The sequence below is a fragment of the Lissotriton vulgaris genome, chromosome 2_1 (assembly GCF_964263255.1).
Source record: "Lissotriton vulgaris chromosome 2_1, aLisVul1.2, whole genome shotgun sequence".
Lineage (NCBI taxonomy): Eukaryota > Metazoa > Chordata > Amphibia > Caudata > Salamandridae > Lissotriton > Lissotriton vulgaris.
In genome coordinates, this window is record NC_141687.1 from 295481701 (window position 1) to 295500289 (window position 18589).

Here is an 18589-nt window from a genome sequence, read left to right on the forward strand (position 1 = left end):
TAATGTAAATAAATGCATATGCGTGTGTATCGGTAGAATGTTATTTCGTGGAGTAACAGATATGTGTATATTTATATGTTTTTATTTCAGTTGATGATGCCGAACCGTGTCTTACTGTAAGTAAGGAGGGTTTCCCCCCTTTCTGTCTGTGTGAGCGATAAACAGTTTTATTAAGACTATACTTTCAGGGATCATTTCTATAGTTTTTAACTGAGGAAATGTGATTGAAAATGTTTGGTCTTCGCTAACTACGATGAAGAATTGAAGTGTTCTCTTCTGAGCGTGAAGTGAGTGAACAGTGTTGCATTTATGTAGCTGCTGTTTGCTATTGATGATCGTTCTTATTCCTTTCAAGAGGATTGGAGAAAGAGTACACAATCTGAGTGGTTAGCTACTTTATAGGGTGTAAGGAAGTCTATCCGTTCTTAATTTCTTGCTTAGTTTGTTATTTTTATAGTGTGCACTTTGGTTTATTTTTATTTAGCTGTTGAGTTCATGAATACTTAGTAGAAGCTGTTGAGCTTTATTGGACTTGTTGTTTTTGCAAGAGCTTATCTTTGAAAAGCACTTCTCACCGTCAGTTGGTATTTTGGTATGTTATTTATAAAAAAAGGTTTGTCTTTTAGAAAGTGGGGAGTGAAGAGTACTTTTTAAACGGACTGTGCGTATGAGCTATTTGTAGAGCCTAGGCTGCTGCAAGGCAACTACTGCTACTCAACGATTTAACACTCTCTCAATTCGACTGTTTAAAGAAACCTCCTAATGCTAGTTAAGCCTTTTAGACTAAGAGGAAGCGTATCACCCTGGCCACAGGTTATACAACTTACAAGGCTGCGGTGGATCTTAGACTGCTGAGGATAAAAAACTCCTCCTTTGGTATTTGCTAAAGTTTTCACAGGAATTTGTGGAGTGCAAAGCAGAAGTAAAGGACTGTGTATGTTTACTTATCATTATGAAATCTAGTGTGCTCAGCACAAAAACTTGCAGCTCTCAACTAGCCCCCGTACAGCCCCTACTACATCAAGGGCTTAATGTATTCGAACTTTGGAATTTGAAGGATCCATTGGGGAGAATGGAGTTGCAACAATAAAAAATAATGGTCAAAACGAGCCACCTGCTCCAGCAAGTACCATTTTCTTGGTTCTCCTGCTTTAACTCAGAATATTCTTAATTCATAGACTGGAATGTTGTGATATCAGAATAGACTTTCTACCTCGGGTATCACATTGATTAAATGCCCTATCCTCTCGATATAGAAGCTCAGCTTTAACTTGAGTCAAGAACTCAAACAGAGGGTATTTAAGGACCATTGTAGCCCCCTTTAGCGTTCCATTATGCTATATTCGAACACTGGAAGATTAGACCCTCATGTAGAGAATCGAAATATCAGCCGTTTGTAAATAGTAGGATAAACCCTGTGCCTTGAAACTTCTAATGGTTCGAGCCCCGACTTCCACCATTTTGGATTTCCACCGTGCTGGGACGCCTAGGAAAAGACCTAGGTGGGCTGGCGCCAGACCGTAAATTGTGGAAGTTCACGGTGTGGTGACAGGCCAGGTGAATACCCATAGACTGTTCTTCTTGGTTATGCAAGAGTCTGGGGCATTGCCCGACTGGTTTTTCCAGCCATGGCCTCTTTTTACGTAAAACTTACACAGTTAAGACCTTACTGTGATAGCCTTTTAGCCTGCCGCAAGAGGCAATGGCGACCAGGAACGGTCCCCTTTCCTCTGTTTGTCCCTAGCCTTCAACTTTAGTCTATCATGCTGAATTAAAGTTTAGTTCTCTAACCAAAGACTGCAGCGGCAGGTTTTAATTGTCTATCACTGATCTGCTGAGAGCTTAGCCAGGTGACAGAAAAAATGCTGTTGTGATATCTTCCTGTAACCCTTGGACAGCTTAGCATAGAGTTATAAAACTTTTTGTTCGCGATATGTTATGAAGAATCAAGATTGAAGTAGAAATTGTAAGTGGTCCGAAGGTGTTGCAGATAAGTTCTGATCTAAAAAGGAAGGTCACAGGCAGAGTTTTTTTTTTAAACAACTGTCTACTGTTGACAGTTGTTCCTTTCTTCATTTAAGGATATGCTGGAAGACAGAAGTGTACACTGAAAAGTTCAATTCCGGGTTCTGATGAATATTAGGTACCAAACGTTTCCGGCAAGTATTCACTTCCCAGTGTAAAAAGTATTTTGCACAAAAAAACATAAACTATATTTTGGATACTTCTGTAGTTCCGAGAGGCTAAACGTCTAGTAGCTTTAAAAACCCGCATAAATTCAAGCTGGGTGGTAGGACAAGTTGTTGTTCATGTGAACGCTTTCCTAGATAACCAGGAATTCAGGGCGCTACTGAAAGCGATAGGTTCCGTTATCTCCTGTAGTTGCTGAAAGCAGGTTTTCACAAAGTTTGGACCATCGCCGAAGGCCATCCTCAGCTTAGAGTCTTATATGTGAACTGGGGAACAGTTCGTTTTTTTGGGGTAACCGATCAAAGATGTTGACCTACATTTGATCTGTGGGGCAACTGTTCAAAATGTCAAGGTAGCTGTAATGCTACAACTTTTGTTTCCACACTTGCAAGCTTAGCATGTCGCTTCACATATGCTAGCGATCAGTGTCACTCTTTTGGCTGATTGACTGTTCCTAATCTAGACCAAATATTCCCATTAAAAATCATCTCTATGATATTGTGGAAACCACAGTTTTTTGAAGAATTTTCCAGCTTTCCCTCTGGTACAGCGTTGGGTCAGGAAGAGTCGGTTGAATTTAATTGGTTGCTGATTTAAAATATGCAAATTTTAAAGCAGTGTCACCAGGAACTATTAAGTATGTTTTAATGTAAATAAATGCATATGCGTGTGTATCGGTAGAATGTTATTTCGTGGAGTAACAGATATGTGTATATTTATATGTTTTTATTTCAGTTGATGATGCCGAACCGTGTCTTACTGTAAGTAAGGAGGGTTTCCCCCCTTTCTGTCTGTGTGAGCGATAAACAGTTTTATTAAGACTATACTTTCAGGGATCATTTCTATAGTTTTTAACTGAGGAAATGTGATTGAAAGTGTTTGGTCTTCGCTAACCACGATGAAGAATTGAAGTGTTCTCTTCTGAGCGTGAAGTGAGTGAACAGTGTTGCATTTATGTAGCTGCTGTTTGCTATTGATGATCGTTCTTATTCCTTTCAAGAGGATTGGAAAAAGAGTACACAATCTGAGTGGTTAGCTACTTTATAGGGTGTAAGGAAGTCTATCCGTTCTTAATTTCTTGCTTAGTTTGTTATTTTTATAGTGTGCACTTTTTTTTTTTTTTATTTAGCTGTTGAGTTCATGAATACTTAGTAGAAGCTGTTGAGCTTTTTTGGACTTGTGGTTTTGCAAGAGCTTATCTTTGAAAAGCACTTCTCACCGTCAGTTGGTATTTTGGTATGTTATTTATAAAAAAAGGTTTGTTTTTTAGAAAGTGGGGAGTGAAGAGTACTTTTTAAACGGACTGTGCGTATGAGCTATTTGTAGAGCCTAGGCTGCTGCAAGGCAACTACTGCTACTCAACGATTTAACACTCTTTCAATTTGACTGTTTAAAGAAACCTCCTAATGCTAGTTAAGCCTTTTAGACTAAGAGGAAGCGTATCACCCTGGCCACAGGTTATACAACTTACAAGGCTGCGGTGGATCTTAGACTGCTGAGGATAAAAAACTCCTCCTTTGGTATTTGCTAAAGGTTTCACAGGAATTTGTGGAGTGCAAAGCAGAAGTAAAGGACTGTGTATGATTACTTATCATTATGAAATCTAGTGTGCTCAGCACAAAAACTTGCAGCTCCCAACTAGCCCCCGTACATCCCCTACTACATCAAGGGCTTAATGTATTCGAACTTTGGAATTTGAAGGATCCATTGGGGAGAATGGAGTTGCAACAATAAAAAATAATGGTCAAAACGAGCCACCTGCTCCAGCAAGTACCATTTTCTTCGTTCTCCTGCTTTAACTCAGAATATTCTTAATTCATAGACTGGAATGTTGTGATATCAGAATAGACTTTCTACCTCGGGTATCACATTGATTAAATGCCCTATCCTCTCGATATAGAAGCTCAGCTTTAACTTGAGTCAAGAACTCAAACAGAGGGTATTTAAGGACCATTGTAGCCCCCTTTAGCGTTCCATTATGCTATATTCGAACACTGGAAGATTAGACCCTCATGTAGAGAATCGAAATATCAGCCGTTTGTAAATAGTAGGATAAACCCTGTGCCTTGAAACTTCTAATGGTTCGAGCCCCGACTGCCACCATTTTGGATTTCCACCGTGCTGCGACGCCTAGGAAAAGACCTAGGTGGGCTGGCGCCAGACCGTAAATTGTGGAGGTTCACGGTGTGGTGACAGGCCAGGTGAATACCCATAGACTGTTCTTCTTGGTTATGCAAGAGTCTGGGGCATTGCCCAACTGGTTTTCCAGCCATGGCCTCTTTTTACGTAAAACTTACACAGTTAAGACCTTACTGTGATAGCCTTTTAGCCTGCCGCAAAAGGCAATGGCGACCAGGAACGGTCCCCTTTCCTCTGTTTGTCCCTAGCCTTCAACTTTAGTCTATCATGCTGAATTAAAGTTTAGTTCTCTAACCAAAGACTGCAGCGGCAGGTTTTAATTATCTATCACTGATCTGCTGAGAGCTTAGCCAGGTGACAGAAAAAATGCTGTTGTGATATCTTCCTGTAACCCTTGGACAGCTTAGCATAGAGTTATAAAACTTTTTGTTCGCGATATGTTATGAAGAATCAAGATTGAAGTAGAAATTGTAAGTGGTCCGAAGGTGTTGCAGATAAGTTCTGATCTAAAAAGGAAGGTCACAGGCAGAGTTTTTTTTTAAACAACTGTCTACTGTTGACAGTTGTTCCTTTCTTCATTTAAGGATATGCTGGAAGACAGAAGTGTACACTGAAAAGTTCAATTCCGGGTTGTGATGAATATTAGGTAGCAAACGTTTCCGGCAAGTATTCACTTCCCAGTGTAAAAAGTATTTTGCACAAAAAAACATAAACTATATTTTGGATACTTCTGTAGTTCCGAGAGGCTAAACGTCTAGTAGCTTTAAAAACCCGCATAAATTCAAGCTGGGTGGTAGGACAAGTTGTTGTTCATGTGAACGCTTTCCTAGATAACCAGGAATTCAGGGCGCTACTGAAAGCGATAGGTTCCGTTATCTCCTGTAGTTGCTGAAAGCAGGTTTTCACAAAGTTTGGACCATCGCCGAAGGCCATCCTCAGCTTAGAGTCTTATATGTGAACTGGGGAACAGTTCGTTTTTTTGGGTAACCGATCAAAGATGTTGACCTACATTTGATCTGTGGGGCAACTGTTCAAAATGTCAAGGTAGCTGTAATGCTACAACTTTTGTTTCCACACTTGCAAGCTTAGCAGGTCGCTTCACATATGCTAGCGATCAGTGTCACTCTTTTGGCTGATTGACTGTTCCTAATCTAGACCAAATATTCCCATTAAAAATCATCTCTATGATATTGTGGAAACCACAGTTTTTTGAAGAATTTTCCAGCTTTCCCTCTGGTACAGCGTTGGGTCAGGAAGAGTCAGGTTGAATTTAATTGGTTGCTGATTTAAAATATGCAAATTTTAAAGCAGTGTCACCAGGATCTATTAAGTATGTTTTAATGTAAATAAATGCATATGCGTGTGTATCGGTAGAATGTTATTTCGTGGAGTAACAGATATGTGTATATTTATATGTTTTTATTTCAGTTGATGATGCCGAACCGTGTCTTACTGTAAGTAAGGAGGGTTTCCCCCCTTTCTGTCTGTGTGAGCGATAAACAGTTATATTAAGACTATACTTTCAGGGATCATTTCTATAGTTTTTAACTGAGGAAATGTGATTGAAAGTGTTTGGTCTTCGCTAACCACGATGAAGAATTGAAGTGTTCTCTTCTGAGCGTGAAGTGAGTGAACAGTGTTGCATTTATGTAACTGCTGTTTGCTATTGATGATCGTTCTTATTCCTTTCAAGAGGATTGGAGAAAGAGTACACAATCTGAGTGGTTAGCTACTTTATAGGGTGTAAGGAAGTCTATCCGTTCTTAATTTCTTGCTTAGTTTGTTATTTTTATAGTGTGCACTTTGGTTTATTTTTATTTAGCTGTTGAGTTCATGAATACTTAGTAGAAGCTGTTGAGCTTTTTTGGACTTGTGGTTTTTGCAAGAGCTTATCTTTGAAAAGCACTTCTCACCGTCAGTTGGTATTTTGGTATGTTATTTATAAAAAAAGGTTTGTTTTTTAGAAAGTTTGGGAGTGAAGAGTACTTTTTAAACGGACTGTGCGTATGAGCTATTTGTAGAGCCTAGGCTGCTGCAAGGCAACTACTGCTACTCAACGATTTAACACTCTTTCAATTCGACTGTTGAAAGGAACCTCCTAATGCTAGTTAAGCCTTTTAGACTAAGAGGAAGCGTATCACCCTGGTCACAGGTTATACAACTTACAAGGCTGCGGTGGATCTTAGACTGCTGAGGATAAAAAACTCCTCCTTTGGTATTTGCTAAAGTTTTCACAGGAATTTGTGGAGTGCAAAGCAGAAGTAAAGGACTGTGTATGTTTACTTATCATTATGAAATCTAGTGTGCTCAGCACAAAAACTTGCAGCTCCCAACTAGCCCCCGTACAGCCCCTAGTACATCAAGGGCTTAATGTATTCGAACTTTGGAATTTGAAGGATCCATTGGGGAGAATGGAGTTGCAACAATAAAAAATAATGGTCAAAACGAGCCACCTGCTCCAGCAAGTACCATTTTCTTGGTTCTCCTGCTTTAACTCAGAATATTCCTAATTCATAGACTGGAATGTTGTGATATCAGAATAGACTTTCTACCTCGGGTATCACATTGATTAAATGCCCTATCCTCTCGATATAGAAGCTCAGCTTTAACTTGAGTCAAGAACTCAAACAGAGGGTATTTAAGGACCATTGTAGCCCCCTTTAGCGTTCCATTATGCTATATTCGAACACTGGAAGATTAGACCCTCATGTAGAGAATCGAAATATCAGCCGTTTGTAAATAGTAGGATAAACCCTGTGCCTTGAAACTTCTAATGGTTCGAGCCCCGACTGCCACCATTTTGGATTTCCACCGTGCTGCGACGCCTAGGAAAAGAGCTAGGTGGGCTGGCGCCAGACCGTAAATTGTGGAAGTTCACGGTGTGGTGACAGGCCAGGTGAATACCCATAGACTGTTCTTCTTGGTTATGCAAGAGTCTGGGGCATTGCCCGACTGGTTTTCCAGCCATGGCCTCTTTTTACGTAAAACTTACACAGTTAAGACCTTATTGTGATAGCCTTTTAGCCTGCCGCAAGAGGCAATGGCGACCAGGAACGGTCCCCTTTCCTCTGTTTGTCCCTAGCCTTCAACTTTAGTCTATCATGCTGAATTAAAGTTTAGTTCTCTAACCAAAGACTGCAGCGGCAGGTTTTAATTATCTATCACTGATCTGCTGAGAGCTTAGCCAGGTGACAGAAAAAATGCTGTTGTGATATCTTCCTGTAACCCTTGGACAGCTTAGCATAGAGTTATAAAACTTTTTGTTCGCGATATGTTATGAAGAATCAAGATTGAAGTAGAAATTGTAAGTGGTCCGAAGGTGTTGCAGATAAGTTCTGATCTAAAAAGGAAGGTCACAGGCAGAGTTTTTTTTTAAACAACTGTCTACTGTTGACAGTTGTTCCTTTCTTCATTTAAGGATATGCTGGAAGACAGAAGTGTACACTGAAAAGTTCAATTCCGGGTTCTGATGAATATTAGGTACCAAACGTTTCCGGCAAGTATTCACTTCCCAGTGTAAAAAGTATTTTGCACAAAAAAACATAAACTATATTTTGGATACTTCTGTAGTTCAGAGAGGCTAAACGTCTAGTAGCTTTAAAAACCCGCATAAATTCAAGCTGGGTGGTAGGACAAGTTGTTGTTCATGTGAACGCTTTCCTAGATAACCAGGAATTCAGGGCGCTACTGAAAGCGATAGGTTCCGTTATCTCCTGTAGTTGCTGAAAGCAGGTTTTCACAAAGTTTGGACCATCGCCGAAGGCCATCCTCAGCTTAGAGTCTTATATGTGAACTGGGGAATAGTTCGTTTTTTTGGGGTAACCGATCAAAGATGTTGACCTACATTTGATCTGTGGGGCAACTGTTCAAAATGTCAAGGTAGCTGTAATGCTACAACTTTTGTTTCCACACTTGCAAGCTTAGCAGGTCGCTTCACATATGCTAGCGATCAGTGTCACTCTTTTGGCTGATTGACTGTTCCTAATCTAGACCAAATATTCCCATTAAAAATCATCTCTATGATATTGTGGAAACCACAGTTTTTTGAAGAATTTTCCAGCTTTCCCTCTGGTACAGCGTTGGGTCAGGAAGAGTCAGGTTGAATTTAATTGGTTGCTGATTTAAAATATGCAAATTTTAAAGCAGTGTCACCAGGATCTATTAAGTATGTTTTAATGTAAATAAATGCATATGCGTGTGTATCGGTAGAATGTTATTTCGTGGAGTAACAGATATGTGTATATTTATATGTTTTTATTTCAGTTGATGATGCCGAACCGTGTCTTACTGTAAGTAAGGAGGGTTTCCCCCCTTTCTGTCTGTGTGAGCGATAAACAGTTATATTAAGACTATACTTTCAGGGATCATTTCTATAGTTTTTAACTGAGGAAATGTGATTGAAAGTGTTTGGTCTTCGCTAACCACGATGAAGAATTGAAGTGTTCTCTTCTGAGCGTGAAGTGAGTGAACAGTGTTGCATTTATGTAACTGCTGTTTGCTATTGATGATCGTTCTTATTCCTTTCAAGAGGATTGGAGAAAGAGTACACAATCTGAGTGGTTAGCTACTTTATAGGGTGTAAGGAAGTCTATCCGTTCTTAATTTCTTGCTTAGTTTGTTATTTTTATAGTGTGCACTTTGGTTTATTTTTATTTAGCTGTTGAGTTCATGAATACTTAGTAGAAGCTGTTGAGCTTTTTTGGACTTGTGGTTTTTGCAAGAGCTTATCTTTGAAAAGCACTTCTCACCGTCAGTTGGTATTTTGGTATGTTATTTATAAAAAAAGGTTTGTTTTTTAGAAAGTTTGGGAGTGAAGAGTACTTTTTAAACGGACTGTGCGTATGAGCTATTTGTAGAGCCTAGGCTGCTGCAAGGCAACTACTGCTACTCAACGATTTAACACTCTTTCAATTCGACTGTTTAAAGAAACCTCCTAATGCTAGTTAAGCCTTTTAGACTAAGAGGAAGCGTATCACCCTGGCCACAGGTTATACAACTTACAAGGCTGCGGTGGATCTTAGACTGCTGAGGATAAAAAAATCCTCCTTTGGTATTTGCTAAAGTTTTCACAGGAATTTGTGGAGTGCAAAGCAGAAGTAAAGGACTGTGTATGTTTACTTATCATTATGAAATCTAGTGTGCTCAGCACAAAAACTTGCAGCTCCCAACTAGCCCCCGTACAGCCCCTACTACATCAAGGGCTTAATGTATTCGAACTTTGGAATTTGAAGGATCCATTGGGGAGAATGGAGTTGCAACAATAAAAAATAATGGTCAAAACGAGCCACCTGCTCCAGCAAGTACCATTTTCTTGGTTCTCCTGCTTTAACTCAGAATATTCTTAATTCATAGACTGGAATGTTGTGATATCAGAATAGACTTTCTACCTCGGGTATCACATTGATTAAATGCCCTATCCTCTCGATATAGAAGCTCAGCTTTAACTTGAGTCAAGAACTCAAACAGAGGGTATTTAAGGACCATTGTAGCCCCCTTTAGCGTTCCATTATGCTATATTCGAACACTGGAAGATTAGACCCTCATGTAGAGAATCGAAATATCAGCCGTTTGTAAATAGTAGGATACACCCTGTGCCTTGAAACTTCTAATGGTTCGAGCCCCGACTGCCACCATTTTGGATTTCCACCGTGGTGCGACGCCTAGGAAAAGACCTAGGTGGGCTGGCGCCAGACCGTAAATTGTGGAAGTTCACGGTGTAGTGACAGGCCAGGTGAATACCCATAGACTGTTCTTCTTGGTTATGCAAGAGTCTGGGGCATTGCCCGACTGGTTTTCCAGGCATGGCCTCTTTTTACGTAAAACTTACACAGTTAAGACCTTACTGTGATAGCCTTTTAGCCTGCCGCAAGAGGCAATGGCGACCAGGAACGGTCCCCTTTCCTCTGTTTGTCCCTAGCCTTCAACTTTAGTCTATCATGCTGAATTAAAGTTTAGTTCTCTAACCAAAGACTGCAGCGGCAGGTTTTAATTATCTATCACTGATCTGCTGAGAGCTTAGCCAGGTGACAGAAAAAATGCTGTTGTGATATCTTCCTGTAACCCTTGGACAGCTTAGCATAGAGTTATAAAACTTTTTGTTCGCGATATGTTATGAAGAATCAAGATTGAAGTAGAAATTGTAAGTGGTCCGAAGGTGTTGCAGATAAGTTCTGATCTAAAAAGGAAGGTCACAGGCAGAGTTTTTTTTTTAAACAACTGTCTACTGTTGACAGTTGTTCCTTTCTTCATTTAAGGATATGCTGGAAGACAGAAGTGTACACTGAAAAGTTAAATTCCGGGTTCTGATGAATATTAGGTACCAAACGTTTCCGGCAAGTATTCACTTCCCAGTGTAAAAAGTATTTTGCACAAAAAAACATAAACTATATTTTGGATACTTCTGTAGTTCCGAGAGGCTAAACGTCTAGTAGCTTTAAAAACCCGCATAAATTCAAGCTGGGTGGTAGGACAAGTTGTTGTTCATGTGAACGCTTTCCTAGATAACCAGGAATTCAGGGCGCTACTGAAAGCGATAGGTTCCGTTATCTCCTGTAGTTGCTGAAAGCAGGTTTTCACAAAGTTTGGACCATCGCCGAAGGCCATCCTCAGCTTAGAGTCTTATATGTGAACTGGGGAACAGTTCGTTTTTTTGGGGTAACCGATCAAAGATGTTGACCTACATTTGATCTGTGGGGCAACTGTTCAAAATTTCAAGGTAGCTGTAATGCTACAACTTTTGTTTCCACACTTGCAAGCTTAGCAGGTCGCTTCACATATGCTAGCGATCAGTGTCACTCTTTTGGCTGATTGACTGTTCCTAATCTAGACCAAATATTCCCATTAAAAATCATCTCTATGATATTGTGGAAACCACAGTTTTTTGAAGAATTTTCCAGCTTTCCCTCTGGTACAGCCTTGGGTCAGGAAGAGTCAGGTTGAATTTAATTGGTTGCTGATTTAAAATATGCAAATTTTAAAGCAGTGTCACCAGGATCTATTAAGTATGTTTTAATGTAAATAAATGCATATGCGTGTGTATCGGTAGAGTGTTATTTCGTGGAGTAACAGATATGTGTATATTTATATGTTTTTATTTCAGTTGATGATGCCGAACCGTGTCTTACTGTAAGTAAGGAGGGTTTCCCCCCTTTCTGTCTGTGTGAGCGATAAACAGTTTTATTAAGACTATACTTTCAGGGATCATTTCTATAGTTTTTAACTGAGGAAATGTGATTGAAAGTGTTTGGTCTTCGCTAACCACGATGAAGAATTGAAGTGTTCTCTTCTGAGCGTGAAGTGAGTGAACAGTGTTGCAATTATGTAGCTGCTGTTTGCTATTGATGATCGTTCTTATTCCTTTCAAGAGGATTGGAGAAAGAGTACACAATCTGAGTGGTTAGCTACTTTATAGGGTGTAAGGAAGTCTATCTGTTCTTAATTTCTTGCTTAGTTTGTTATTTTTATAGTGTGCACTTTGGTTTATTTTTATTTAGCTGTTGAGTTCATGAATACTTAGTAGAAGCTGTTGAGCTTTTTTGGACTTGTGGTTTTTGCAAGAGCTTATCTTTGAAAAGCACTTCTCACCGTCAGTTGGTAATTTGGTATGTTATTTATAAAAAAAGGTTTGTTTTTTAGAAAGTTTGGGAGTGAAGAGTACTATTTAAACGGACTGTGCGTATGACCTATTTGTAGAGCCTAGGCTGCTGCAAGGCAACTACTGCTACTCAACGATTTAACACTCTTTCAATTCGACTGTTTAAAGAAACCTCCTAATGCTAGTTAAGCCTTTTAGACTAAGAGGAAGCGTATCACCCTGGCCACAGGTTATACAACTTACAAGGCTGCGGTGGATCTTAGACTGCTGAGGATAAAAAACTCCTCCTTTGGTATTTGCTAAAGTTTTCACAGGAATTTGTGGAGTGCAAAGCAGAAGTAAAGGACTGTGTATGTTTACTTATCATTATGAAATCTAGTGTGCTCAGCACAAAAACTTGCAGCTCCCAACTAGCCCCCGTACAGCCCCTACTACATCAAGGGCTTAATGTATTCGAACTTTGGAATTTGAAGGATCCATTGGGGAGAATGGAGTTGCAACAATAAAAAATAATGGTCAAAATGAGCCACCTGCTCCAGCAAGTACCATTTTCTTGGTTCTCCTGCTTTAACTCAGAATATTCTTAATTCATAGACTGGAATGTTGTGATATCAGAATAGACTTTCTACCTCGGGTATCACATTGATTAAATGCCCTATCCTCTCGATATAGAAGCTCAGCTTTAACTTGAGTCAAGAACTCAAACAGAGGGTATTTAAGGACCATTGTAGCCCCCTTTAGCGTTCCATTATGCTATATTCGAACACTGGAAGATTAGACCCTCATGTAGAGAATCGAAATATCAGCCGTTTGTAAATAGTAGGATAAACCCTGTGCCTTGAAACTTCTAATGGTTCGAGCCCCGACTGCCACCATTTTGGATTTCCACCGTGCTGCGACGCCTAGGAAAAGACCTAGGTGGGCTGGCGCCAGACCGTAAATTGTGGAAGTTCACGGTGTGGTGACAGGCCAGGTGAATACCCATAGACTGTTCTTCTTGGTTATGCAAGAGTCTGGGGCATTGCCCGACTGGTTTTCCAGCCATGGCCTCTTTTTACGTAAAACTTACACAGTTAAGACCTTACTGTGATAGCCTTTTAGCCTGCCGCAAGAGGCAATGGCGACCAGGAACGGTCCCCTTTCCTCTGTTTGTCCCTAGCCTTCAACTTTAGTCTATCATGCTGAATTAAAGTTTAGTTCTCTAACCAAAGACTGCAGCGGCAGGTTTTAATTATCTATCACTGATCTGCTGAGAGCTTAGCCAGGTGACAGAAAAAATGCTGTTGTGATATCTTCCTGTAACCCTTGGACAGCTTAGCATAGAGTTATAAAACTTTTTGTTCGCGATATGTTATGAAGAATCAAGATTGAAGTAGAAATTGTAAGTGGTCCGAAGGTGTTGCAGATAAGTTCTGATCTAAAAAGGAAGGTCACAGGCAGAGTTTTTTTTTTAAACAACTGTCTACTGTTGACAGTTGTTCCTTTCTTCATTTAAGGATATGCTGGAAGACAGAAGTGTACACTGAAAAGTTCAATTCCGGGTTCTGATGAATATTAGGTACCAAACGTTTCCGGCAAGTATTCACTTCCCAGTGTAAAAAGTATTTTGCACAAAAAAAACATAAACTATATTTTGGATACTTCTGTAGTTCCGAGAGGCTAAACGTCTAGTAGCTTTAAAACCCCGCATAAATTCAAGCTGGGTGGTAGGACAAGTTGTTGTTCATGTGAACGCTTTCCTAGATAACCAGGAATTCAGGGCGCTACTGAAAGCGATAGGTTCCGTTATCTCCTGTAGTTGCTGAAAGCAGGTTTTCACAAAGTTTGGACCATCGCCGAAGGCCATCCTCAGCTTAGAGTCTTATATGTGAACTGGGGAACAGTTCGTTTTTTTGGGGTAACCGATCAAAGATGTTGACCTACATTTGATCTGTGGGGCAACTGTTCAAAATGTCAAGGTAGCTGTAATGCTACAACTTTTGTTTCCACACTTGCAAGCTTAGCATGTCGCTTCACATATGCTAGCGATCAGTGTCACTCTTTTGGCTGATTGACTGTTCCTAATCTAGACCAAATATTCCCATTAAAAATCATCTCTATGATATTGTGGAAACCACAGTTTTTTGAAGAATTTTCCAGCTTTCCCTCTGGTACAGCGTTGGGTCAGGAAGAGTCGGTTGAATTTAATTGGTTGCTGATTTAAAATATGCAAATTTTAAAGCAGTGTCACCAGGAACTATTAAGTATGTTTTAATGTAAATAAATGCATATGCGTGTGTATCGGTAGAATGTTATTTCGTGGAGTAACAGATATGTGTATATTTATATGTTTTTATTTCAGTTGATGATGCCGAACCGTGTCTTACTGTAAGTAAGGAGGGTTTCCCCCCTTTCTGTCTGTGTGAGCGATAAACAGTTTTATTAAGACTATACTTTCAGGGATCATTTCTATAGTTTTTAACTGAGGAAATGTGATTGAAAGTGTTTGGTCTTCGCTAACCACGATGAAGAATTGAAGTGTTCTCTTCTGAGCGTGAAGTGAGTGAACAGTGTTGCATTTATGTAGCTGCTGTTTGCTATTGATGATCGTTCTTATTCCTTTCAAGAGGATTGGAAAAAGAGTACACAATCTGAGTGGTTAGCTACTTTATAGGGTGTAAGGAAGTCTATCCGTTCTTAATTTCTTGCTTAGTTTGTTATTTTTATAGTGTGCACTTTTTTTTTTTTTTATTTAGCTGTTGAGTTCATGAATACTTAGTAGAAGCTGTTGAGCTTTTTTGGACTTGTGGTTTTGCAAGAGCTTATCTTTGAAAAGCACTTCTCACCGTCAGTTGGTATTTTGGTATGTTATTTATAAAAAAAGGTTTGTTTTTTAGAAAGTGGGGAGTGAAGAGTACTTTTTAAACGGACTGTGCGTATGAGCTATTTGTAGAGCCTAGGCTGCTGCAAGGCAACTACTGCTACTCAACGATTTAACACTCTTTCAATTTGACTGTTTAAAGAAACCTCCTAATGCTAGTTAAGCCTTTTAGACTAAGAGGAAGCGTATCACCCTGGCCACAGGTTATACAACTTACAAGGCTGCGGTGGATCTTAGACTGCTGAGGATAAAAAACTCCTCCTTTGGTATTTGCTAAAGGTTTCACAGGAATTTGTGGAGTGCAAAGCAGAAGTAAAGGACTGTGTATGATTACTTATCATTATGAAATCTAGTGTGCTCAGCACAAAAACTTGCAGCTCCCAACTAGCCCCCGTACATCCCCTACTACATCAAGGGCTTAATGTATTCGAACTTTGGAATTTGAAGGATCCATTGGGGAGAATGGAGTTGCAACAATAAAAAATAATGGTCAAAACGAGCCACCTGCTCCAGCAAGTACCATTTTCTTCGTTCTCCTGCTTTAACTCAGAATATTCTTAATTCATAGACTGGAATGTTGTGATATCAGAATAGACTTTCTACCTCGGGTATCACATTGATTAAATGCCCTATCCTCTCGATATAGAAGCTCAGCTTTAACTTGAGTCAAGAACTCAAACAGAGGGTATTTAAGGACCATTGTAGCCCCCTTTAGCGTTCCATTATGCTATATTCGAACACTGGAAGATTAGACCCTCATGTAGAGAATCGAAATATCAGCCGTTTGTAAATAGTAGGATAAACCCTGTGCCTTGAAACTTCTAATGGTTCGAGCCCCGACTGCCACCATTTTGGATTTCCACCGTGCTGCGACGCCTAGGAAAAGACCTAGGTGGGCTGGCGCCAGACCGTAAATTGTGGAGGTTCACGGTGTGGTGACAGGCCAGGTGAATACCCATAGACTGTTCTTCTTGGTTATGCAAGAGTCTGGGGCATTGCCCAACTGGTTTTCCAGCCATGGCCTCTTTTTACGTAAAACTTACACAGTTAAGACCTTACTGTGATAGCCTTTTAGCCTGCCGCAAGAGGCAATGGCGACCAGGAACGGTCCCCTTTCCTCTGTTTGTCCCTAGCCTTCAACTTTAGTCTATCATGCTGAATTAAAGTTTAGTTCTCTAACCAAAGACTGCAGCGGCAGGTTTTAATTATCTATCACTGATCTGCTGAGAGCTTAGCCAGGTGACAGAAAAAATGCTGTTGTGATATCTTCCTGTAACCCTTGGACAGCTTAGCATAGAGTTATAAAACTTTTTGTTCGCGATATGTTATGAAGAATCAAGATTGAAGTAGAAATTGTAAGTGGTCCGAAGGTGTTGCAGATAAGTTCTGATCTAAAAAGGAAGGTCACAGGCAGAGTTTTTTTTTAAACAACTGTCTACTGTTGACAGTTGTTCCTTTCTTCATTTAAGGATATGCTGGAAGACAGAAGTGTACACTGAAAAGTTCAATTCCGGGTTGTGATGAATATTAGGTAGCAAACGTTTCCGGCAAGTATTCACTTCCCAGTGTAAAAAGTATTTTGCACAAAAAAACATAAACTATATTTTGGATACTTCTGTAGTTCCGAGAGGCTAAACGTCTAGTAGCTTTAAAAACCCGCATAAATTCAAGCTGGGTGGTAGGACAAGTTGTTGTTCATGTGAACGCTTTCCTAGATAACCAGGAATTCAGGGCGCTACTGAAAGCGATAGGTTCCGTTATCTCCTGTAGTTGCTGAAAGCAGGTTTTCACAAAGTTTGGACCATCGCCGAAGGCCATCCTCAGCTTAGAGTCTTATATGTGAACTGGGGAACAGTTCGTTTTTTGGGGGTAACCGATCAAAGATGTTGACCTACATTTGATCTGTGGGGCAACTGTTCAAAATGTCAAGGTAGCTGTAATGCTACAACTTTTGTTTCCACACTTGCAAGCTTAGCAGGTCGCTTCACATATGCTAGCGATCAGTGTCACTCTTTTGGCTGATTGACTGTTCCTAATCTAGACCAAATATTCCCATTAAAAATCATCTCTATGATATTGTGGAAACCACAGTTTTTTGAAGAATTTTCCAGCTTTCCCTCTGGTACAGCGTTGGGTCAGGAAGAGTCAGGTTGAATTTAATTGGTTGCTGATTTAAAATATGCAAATTTTAAAGCAGTGTCACCAGGATCTATTAAGTATGTTTTAATGTAAATAAATGCATATGCGTGTGTATCGGTAGAATATTATTTCGTGGAGTAACAGATATGTGTATATTTATATGTTTTTACTTCAGTTGATGATGCCGAACCGTGTCTTACTGTAAGTAAGGAGGGTTTCCCCCCTTTCTGTCTGTGTGAGCGATAAACACTTTTATTAAGACTATACTTTCAGGGATCATTTCTATAGTTTTTAACTGAGGAAATGTGATTGACAGTGTTTGGTCTTCGCTAACCACGATGAAGAATTGAAGTGTTCTCTTCTGAGCGTGAAGTGAGTGAACAGTGTTGCATTTATGTAGCTGCTGTTTGCTATTGATGATCGTTCTTATTCCTTTCAAGAGGATTGGAGAAAGAGTACACAATCTGAGTGGTTAGCTACTTTATAGGGTGTAAGGAAGTCTATCCGTTCTTAATTTCTTGCTTAGTTTGTTATTTTTATAGTGTGCACTTTGGTTTATTTTTATTTAGCTGTTGAGTTCATGAATATTTAGTAGAAGCTGTTGAGCTTTTTTGGACTTGTGGTTTTTGCAAGAGCTTATCTTTGAAAAGCACTTCTCACCGTCAGTTGGTATTTTGGTATGTTATTTATAAAAAAAGGTTTGTCTTTTAGAAAGTGGGGAGTGAAGAGTACTTTTTAAACGGACTGTGCATATGAGCTATTTGTAGAGCCTAGGCTGCTGCAAGGCAACTACTGCTACTCAACGATTTAACACTCTTTCAATTCGACTGTTTAAAGAAACCTCCTAATGCTAGTTAAGCCTTTTAGACTAAGAGGAAGCGTATCACCCTGGCCACAGGTTATACAACTTACAAGGCTGCGGTGGATCTTAGACTGCTGAGGATAAAAAACTCCTCCTTTGGTATTTGCTAAAGTTTTCACAGGAATTTGTGGAGTGCAAAGCAGAAGTAAAGGACTGTGTATGTTTACTTATCATTATGAAATCTAGTGTGCTCAGCACAAAAACTTGCAGCTCCCAACTAGCCGCCGTACAGCCCCTACTACATCAAGGGCTTAATGTATTCGAACTTTGGAATTTGAAGGATCCATTGGGGAGAATGGAGTTGCAACAATAAAAAATAATGGTCAAAACGAGCCACCTGCTCCAGCAAGTACCATTTTCTTGGTTCTCCTGCTTTAACTCAGAATATTCTTAATTCATAGACTGGAATGTTGTGATATCAGAATAGACTTTCTACCTCGGGTATCACATTGATTAAATGCCCTATCCTCTCGATATAGAAGCTCAGCTTTAACTTGAGTCAAGAACTCAAACAGAGGGTATTTAAGGACCATTGTAGCCCCCTTTAGCGTTCCATTATGCTATATTCGAACACTGGAAGATTAGACCCTCATGTAGAGAATCGAAATATCAGCCGTTTGTAAATAGTAGGATAAACCCTGTGCCTTGAAACTTCTAATGGTTCGAGCCCCGACTGCCACCATTTTGGATTTCCACCGTGCTGCGACGCCTAGGAAAAGACCTAGGTGGGCTGGCGCCAGACCGTAAATTGTGGTAGTTCACGGTGTGGTGACAGGCCAGGTGAATACCCATAGACTGTTCTTCT

The 18589-nt window shown here is 39.9% G+C and overlaps 7 non-coding genes across 7 annotated transcripts; all 7 read left to right on the top strand.

Moving 5' to 3' along the window:
• Positions 1 to 172: 172 nt before the first annotated feature.
• Positions 173 to 388, top strand: LOC147730171 (small nucleolar RNA U3). The gene has a single exon (XR_015309110.1). It is a non-coding gene; the product is annotated as a small nucleolar RNA U3 (small nucleolar RNA).
• Positions 389 to 3007: 2619 nt separating this feature from the next.
• LOC147730172 (small nucleolar RNA U3) lies at positions 3008 to 3223 on the top strand. Its single transcript, XR_015309041.1, has one exon. It is a non-coding gene; the product is annotated as a small nucleolar RNA U3 (small nucleolar RNA).
• A 2616-nt stretch (positions 3224 to 5839) lies between these two features.
• LOC147730173 (small nucleolar RNA U3) lies at positions 5840 to 6055 on the top strand. The gene has a single exon (XR_015308998.1). It is a non-coding gene; the product is annotated as a small nucleolar RNA U3 (small nucleolar RNA).
• Positions 6056 to 8674: 2619 nt separating this feature from the next.
• On the top strand, positions 8675 to 8890 carry LOC147730174 (small nucleolar RNA U3). Its single transcript, XR_015308999.1, has one exon. It is a non-coding gene; the product is annotated as a small nucleolar RNA U3 (small nucleolar RNA).
• Positions 8891 to 11510: 2620 nt separating this feature from the next.
• LOC147730175 (small nucleolar RNA U3) lies at positions 11511 to 11726 on the top strand. Its single transcript, XR_015309067.1, has one exon. It is a non-coding gene; the product is annotated as a small nucleolar RNA U3 (small nucleolar RNA).
• Positions 11727 to 14346: 2620 nt separating this feature from the next.
• On the top strand, positions 14347 to 14562 carry LOC147730176 (small nucleolar RNA U3). The gene has a single exon (XR_015309042.1). It is a non-coding gene; the product is annotated as a small nucleolar RNA U3 (small nucleolar RNA).
• A 2617-nt stretch (positions 14563 to 17179) lies between these two features.
• On the top strand, positions 17180 to 17395 carry LOC147730177 (small nucleolar RNA U3). Its single transcript, XR_015309049.1, has one exon. It is a non-coding gene; the product is annotated as a small nucleolar RNA U3 (small nucleolar RNA).
• The last annotated feature ends 1194 nt before the right edge of the window (positions 17396 to 18589 follow it).